Source organism: Lactuca serriola, chromosome 7 (genome assembly GCF_051521515.1).
Source record: "Lactuca serriola cultivar US96UC23 chromosome 7, Lser_US96UC23_V15, whole genome shotgun sequence".
In the NCBI taxonomy this organism is placed as follows: domain Eukaryota; kingdom Viridiplantae; phylum Streptophyta; class Magnoliopsida; order Asterales; family Asteraceae; genus Lactuca; species Lactuca serriola.
This window is the reverse complement of record NC_136414.1, coordinates 133,843,565-133,851,323: the sequence shown is the minus strand read 5'-3', so window position 1 is coordinate 133,851,323 and position 7,759 is coordinate 133,843,565. Positions and strand designations below refer to the sequence as shown.

Sequence of the window (7,759 nt, the reverse complement as noted above, 5' to 3'; positions counted from 1 at the left end):
GGAAAATGAGCTATAAGTTTAGCCGCTAACCCTTGTTAGATTAATAATTTACTTGTTTTAATACTATGTCAATAGATCTTATGGTTATAACATTATTATGAATGAATAATACGATAATTTATTGAAAGGGGCGGATTTATGGGGTTTTCAGGTGGCTGGTGTAACCTTTCAAAAAAATTTGCAGCACAGTGTTAATTTTTTGAGAAATTAATGTAAACTTTCCGATACACAACCTCTAAAATCATGTGTGTTACCCCTGATATTTTGTTCCGTATCCGCCAATGCTTACTAGTATATGAAAGATATGACATACCAAATCAATTAATATAAAAAACCGAACACATAGCATCTAAACCATGATTATGTCATTTTTAACAAATTTAAATAATTGGTTTTGAAAAGTTACTTCTTCATATACCCTCCACTCACCACTCCTAAAGAGAAAAGAACAACAACAAAGGAAGAATGAAAGGGTATTCAAAGATGCAGCTGATCGACGACAGTCCCACAAGCACCAGATCCACACCCCCAACAAGTTCAAATTCCCAATACGACGACTATAACAATCATCATGAACTGCAGCAAAAAGAAGAAGATAAGAGCTTCCCCAATGCAACAAGTTCTATTCCTGATACCAGGTTTAATCGAGAGAAAAAGATCAGTAGTAACCTGCAAACAACAGTGAAAAAGGCTTTCTCCATGAGAAGATCTTCATCTATTTCTGAAAAGTATTGCAGGATCCATGATCATTCTTTGAATCTTCAATCTGAATGCGAAGATGAAGAAGAATCGCAGGTAAAGGGATCTACAAACAAGAAGGGAAGTGTTGTTCTAAAAGCCTGTAAGCGCATTTTTCGAATTTGATTTCAGAGATCAAACAAATTAATAAATAATAACTTTGCATGTTAAAAATTACTTTTAAACACCAAACCTTCTAAAACTACATGTTTTAAATACATGACATGCCATTTTATTTTTGCAATGAAACTAATTAAAGCTTGTTATTATTGGAAGAGAATTCCAGCTAAGTTTTAAATGAATCACAATAAAAGTTTTATGTTATCATACAGTTTTTTATTCTATGCTGTAGTGATTATAAATTGTAAACTTTTTTTTGGGCTAAATGTAATGCTTCAGTTACCCGTATGCTAATTTCATTTCTGCTTCCCATGTTCATTTTGTAAATTCGAATGATTAATAGTTGATTGATCATCCATGAATATTATACATTGTAATTGTAAAGTTTTATACAATCATAGTGTTTTCATGTCTTTATTAAAATGAGTGGTGGAAACAAAATTGAATAAAATGACGCACATAAGTTTTTTACAATTGTATTAGATATTTAGAACCATATAATTGATAGATCAATAACTTGGATTAATAATTAAAAACAGTTATTACAATATTAAGTAAACAATAGTCAATTATCTTGTTTACAACGTTATTTGAACCTATGACAAAAGAAATGATTCAAACAACAAAAGAGAATGCTACAAAAGTCAAATTTGTTTCTTTCAACTACTTTTTCTGGCTTTAATTCAAACAAGAAGAATTAAAAATTAGTAATATATTTCAATTAAAACATATTTTAATTCAAACCAATCTGAATTAACTAAACTTTTTTTTCTTTCAATTAAACCACAAATTGAAATCAATAATAACCTTGTAAACGTAAATTAATATGTTAACTTATGATCATACTAGGCGAATTCCAGTCTTGATTCTTTTATCGGGTAGTCGGTGGTTAGAAATTGGTATCACCAAGTTAGTAAAATTCATCAACGTCCAGATTACTGGAGACCTCCGAGTTAAAATACAAAGTCTCTATCAAGTGGGTTGGTCCCATATTGATGTTTAATTAAGGATAGAGAACTTTTAACTCATTGGTAAAAATAAATGATTGAATTAAGTTAGTGACTATGGTAGTGTTTGTTTTTTATCTGCAGATCTGCGTGGCCTCTTCTGTCTGCGCCGCACAGACCACGCGCAGACATTAGCATTCGCAGACTGTTTGTTTTTTTGAAAATCGCAGACCTAAAAATGTATGTGTGCCCTCTTCTTGGCGCAGATACGAACTAAAGTCTTCTAACATCTTCAGACATCTTCTAGCCAAAAAAAACATATATAAACAATTTGAAAAAAAAAATTACAAAACTTAAAAAAAACGTTCGACGATACAAACATGATATTTTTATTTTTATACAATAATACATAAAAGTTAATCTAGATTCGTTAATTATTTATAACAAAGTCATAAAAGTATTAAAAAATCATTTTGAAGTTTAAAAAAAATCAGTTTATTTTAGTAGCCCGTAGATGTTACAAAAACAAACAGTCTTCTTTTTTCAGAGTGCAGACGTTTGGTCCACCTCTTCTACTAAAGAGGTCTACAGATGTGGTCCGCAGAGTCCAGACATTTTGCTTCAGAAAAAACAAACAGCACCTATGTGTGGTTAAGTAGTCGAAAGTTTAAGAGTTTGTGTAACTTTCAAATGAATTATGCATTAAGATAACATTTATTATAAAATAAAAACCTAATATTGGTGAATAATTGAAAAAACAAATATTCATTTTAACAATCTTGGTATTGATATTTCTTCTTAGGTGCTTGTTTTATAGTTTCGACATTTATTATCATTTTTATTATTAATTATTAACAATTTTTTATAGGTTTAAGTTGTGCAGGTAAGTTGTTCGAGTTGTGTGTTTCATCATAAAAGCTCAATTATTGTTTTATTGCAACTCATGTGTTTAATTCTTTTTTGTTAGTGTTTCTTTATTTGTTTGTGTTGATTTAAGAAAATCGTTGCATTCATAACTTTCAAGAATATGAAACGTGTAAATGAACAACAACAATAGAATCAAAAACCAAAAGATCCTAAAATGTAAAGTTTCTGGCATCATCTTTAAAAAAACGTCAACACATTTGAATATTTCATTAAAACGTCTTAGAATATATAATAAAAAACTTTCAATTTCCTCAAAAGACGATAAGCTCATCAGCTCATTAAAGTGAATTTCTACATCTCAATATGAATGTCGTCACAAAAACTTGCATATAATTCAAAAATGTGAGGTAATATTCAACCTAAATATTCATTCAATCTCAAAGTATTTATAAATCAGTTCAATGATTATACATATCGTATTTCAAATAGAGCTAGAATCGTAAAGCTTGAAGTTAAATCCTCACCCTTGATTGCTCCATTAACAAATTCAATTTTACCATTAATAATAAAAACTTATAAGAAATAGATGGTCTAGAGCTTTGTCTTTCAAAAAAATTGCTAGTACCTATATGCTCAATAAAACATTGCATGTGTTAATTTTTAAAATAGATACTAGCAAGTTCTCTACGTTTATTCATCATTATATATATATATATATATATATATATATATATATATATATATATATATATATATATATATATATATATATATATATAGGGTTAGGTTATTTTGTTTCTAGTAACTATTGTGTGCCAGAATGCACAGATCTGGACCATCGGATGGAATATAATCAAAGGTCATGATCTGAGGGTCTATAATAGTATAATAGAATAGCATGTACCATATAATCACACAAATTTGAGCATAAGGGCATTTTAGCCAATTAACCTATATTAAAAAAGGAAACTTTTGGATTTTTAGGGATAATTAATTCCTTTATTTTTAAAAATCTGAATATTTAAAATTAATTTAAAATTAAAAATCCGATTTTATTCTGTCAGAATGATAGAATTTTAACCATAAACCAGTAAATATATTTTTCGATTTTATTCTGTCAGAATGACAGAATGTCAACCATAAACTAGTAAATATATTCTGAAAGAATATACAAAATCGATTCTTGAACTAATAATATACCAAATAATTACATTGTATGATTGTGATTCATTGAATAATAACAAACATTCTAAAAGAATAACAAGTATAATTCTTAAAAAATAACAACATTCTTAAACAATGAGTGTGATCATTCTTTAATTCATTCTTCAAGCTTTTCCTATCAGGTCTTCAAGCCTTTCCCTGCCTTTTTTGGTTGTCTAGGTCTGATCAATTTGCAGGATTATATGTGAAGAATATTCCCCTTCTTCATTCTGAAAGTTCTTCATTCTGAAAGAATAGTAGCATTCTTCAAACTAAAGCCCTTTTTATTCTAAAAGAATATTGCCCTCATTCTGAAAGAATTTTTAGGTTAACATTCATTTGGTAAATCAAACAAGTTATATTCCTGTAGGTGAAAATCAAAAATTATAAAGTTTGAAACCATTTAAAGCTAATGTTTGCAAACCTTTAAGTATTACTTAATTAACTAAAATATTAAAAAAAAAAAAAAAAAAAAAAAGAGAGAGAGAGAGAGAGAGAGAGAGAGAGAGAGAGAAAAGAGAAAAAATAAGACAGCATGGAAGGGATTTGCTGCCATATCAGCCAAGCTAATGATGATATTTACATGCAAACAAACAATAAATCATCACAAATCAAGGAATGTAAATGGAATGGAATGGAAACATGGAATGTAGTCAGTCATTACCTTGAGAAGGTGCAGTAACATAATAAGCAAGACCACCAACTGGAACAGATTGCTCAGAGTATTAAGATTCCTTCCATTTTCCCAACATATTAACCAAGAAATCCCCACTGTACTTTCTGTGCAACAACTGAAAAGGAACAACAACAACAACAACAACAATATAAGTAATTATTCAATTCAACAATACAAGCAACATTCAAAAGAACTGATATCAGAAAAAAAAAATTGATTCATTTGGATATAAATCAGAACACTTTCATCCACAAGGAAAAAAAATAAACAGGTGTATATGACATACCTGTAATCATCAATAACTAGGATAAAATGATGAGGGCGAATAAGACCTTCAGTATTACATAAAATATGATTAATTTGTCTACACATTGTTCATCCATGGAAGCTATTTCAGACACCCTATTCATGTTATCGCTACTTTGGAGTAGAATCAATCAAAAGGGAAAATCCTAACAAGTTGAGTCGATGGTGGTATAGAGCTCGACCCCTAAATTTAAAACCTTAGGAAACCTAAAACAAAAGAAACTATTATAACGGCGTATTGTATCGATTGAGGAGCAATTGATTTGAGATTATGATCGATTTTGCTACAAACCAAAAAACAAACAGAAACTATTACCTGGACCATAACAAGGGTAGTCACCGGTTATTGGGTTGCACACGAAAATTTCTTAAGCCGCCAACATTGCTTAAAATACATGCTTACCTGGTGTTTATGGGAATATACCAAACTTCAATCGGTAGTTTACGGTGGCAAATTCGAAGTTTCGACATGTGATTGCCTTAATTTAGGGTTCGACGGAGGAGCGCTGGTGTTTCACAATGACAAAAACAAGAACGATCAGGGTGAAATCAAGCAGTCGACGGTGTGTGTTTGTTTGTACCGGTGGTGAGGAACAAAGTTGCAGACCTAGCCCCTTCTCATCTTCATCGCCATCGAGACTGAAAAAAAAAGTGAAGGATTACCAGAGAATATTGATTCAATGGTTACGTGTGTGTTTTTTTGTGTGTGTGAAGACCATTGATAAATATACGGTCTTTTTTTACCTTAAATTTAGGGTATATATTAATTGAATTATGATTTTACCATAATTAAATATACTAAGTTTACCATTATACCCTTTTTTAATTTATTTAATGATTTATTATTTCCTGAATTCTTATTGGTGCATACATGCACACAATAGTTGTTATAAACATTTGAACCTATATATATATATATATATATATATATATATATATATATATATATATATATATATATATATGAACAAACCAATAAAGAAACCAATCGTTTTGGTAAATATACATTAAAAAGTTTGGTTCTGTCCATTTTCAAAATCAAGTAATAAATTAGATAAAAATGCACATCGTGCTTTTTATAGATTATTGAACTTCAATATTATATTGATAATTGATGACTTGCATTTACATCCAAGAGCAAAAGACAATTAATTAGGCAAAAAAAATGATTTTCTTTTGGTTTAGGATATGGGTTGTTATAGGCTAACTATACTTGTTGAAGGGGAATTTTAAAAGCCAAATTAAATTGTATAAATTGAATAGTCTTGAAAGTTTAAAATGCATAAGGTTTAAGAAAAAAATGTTTGCTTTATAAGATATATAGATATAGGTGTTATAATTCTTTAAACATCTTTTTAGTCTAAGAGGAGTTGTGCACACCAATGAACTTCATCTCAACCTTCTCTACATCCACCTCATTTTGCTTAGGGAATTTCCCAAGCAGCTAGAGTAAGAGACAACAAACAAGAAGGAAAAAAGAAGAATAAATGATAAGAAAGAGTATGGGTGAGAGATTTGTGAGACTCGACATCAGCATTTCGAGATCTCGCATTTCCGAAACGAATGGTCGGTGTTTGCCGAGGTAAGTAAGCAATATTAAGCTCTTGCTAAAGTCACTCCCTGCAACCTTATGGCTCATGAACTTGTGTAAACGTATAATCTTTTATATATGTACCAATTTTATTAAATGAAATAATTTCATTTGGCTCTATTAAAATTGTTTTGCAAAAACAAGACGCAAAAAGCTTAATATATCTGTGAATTGAGTAAAGATAAGTTATATAAATATACTGGAGGAGAAAGAACAACAAGCGCCCATGGCCTAATGGATAAGGCGTCTGACTTCTAATCAGGCGATTGTGGGTTCGAGTCCCACTGGGCGTGCTACGTTTTCTTTTTCTCAAAAATAATTTTTCTTTTTTTTTAAAATAAATTATAAGACACCCAAAAAAAAAAAAAAAAAAAAAAAAACAGTTAATTGCGGCAACTCACCGGAGGCCATTTTGTATATATGAACAGTTATGAACTTATGAATCGTGAGTTCAAAATTCATACAACAACTACATGAACTTCGAAATCCAAGAACATCACTTCCGAATCTCTCATTTTTTTTGTGGATTTCACATTAATACCTTGAAATTATACAAAAATGTCGATCACAAACGTTAATGTCGAATCAGTATCGAGTTGCAGAGCGGGATCGGCGCCGGAGACTCCAAAAAACCGGGTGAAGTTTATGTGCAGTCATGGCGGCAAGTTCCTCCCTCGCCCCGCCGACGGCCGTATCAAGTACGTCGGCGGTGAAACCCGCCTCATCTGCGTTCCTCGCGACATTACGTTCCCCGGTACTATTTTCTTGAACCCTAACATTACAGAAACTCTATACATTTTAACGATCAAATTAGGGTTTCAGTTTTTCGTTGTTGCAGTTTGTAAGAACAGTTTATCATATCAATCGCTCGTACTCATATGTTTGTGAAACAAGTAGGAGATCATGAGATATCAACAGATGATCTGTAATTCTTTCCAATTCATCTAACGTCTAACTTTGAATTCAAATTGTAGAACTCATGAAGAAGCTTACTACCATGTTCAATGGTGATCGAATGATCTTCAAGTACCAGTTCATCCCAGAAGATCTTGATGTCTTGATAACAGTAAAATCCGATGAAGATATCCGCCACATGATTGAAGAATGTGATAAATTCTCATCACCAAGACTCCGAGCCTTCCTTTTCTCATCAAACCCCAACAAGATCCAATCCATGGATCACAACTCCTTTGAACGAAGCTACATAAATTCCATCAATGGCATCATCATCCACCCATCACCAACATACAATACTTACAACACCTTCAAACCACTCCCGGTTTACACAACCCACACAACCGTCACCATCTC

General features: G+C 31.1%; 1 non-coding gene across 1 annotated transcript; it reads left to right on the top strand.

Moving 5' to 3' along the window:
- The first annotated feature begins 6,668 nt into the window (after positions 1 to 6,668).
- Positions 6,669 to 6,741, top strand: TRNAR-UCU (transfer RNA arginine (anticodon UCU)). The gene has a single exon. It is a non-coding gene; the product is annotated as a tRNA-Arg (tRNA).
- The last annotated feature ends 1,018 nt before the right edge of the window (positions 6,742 to 7,759 follow it).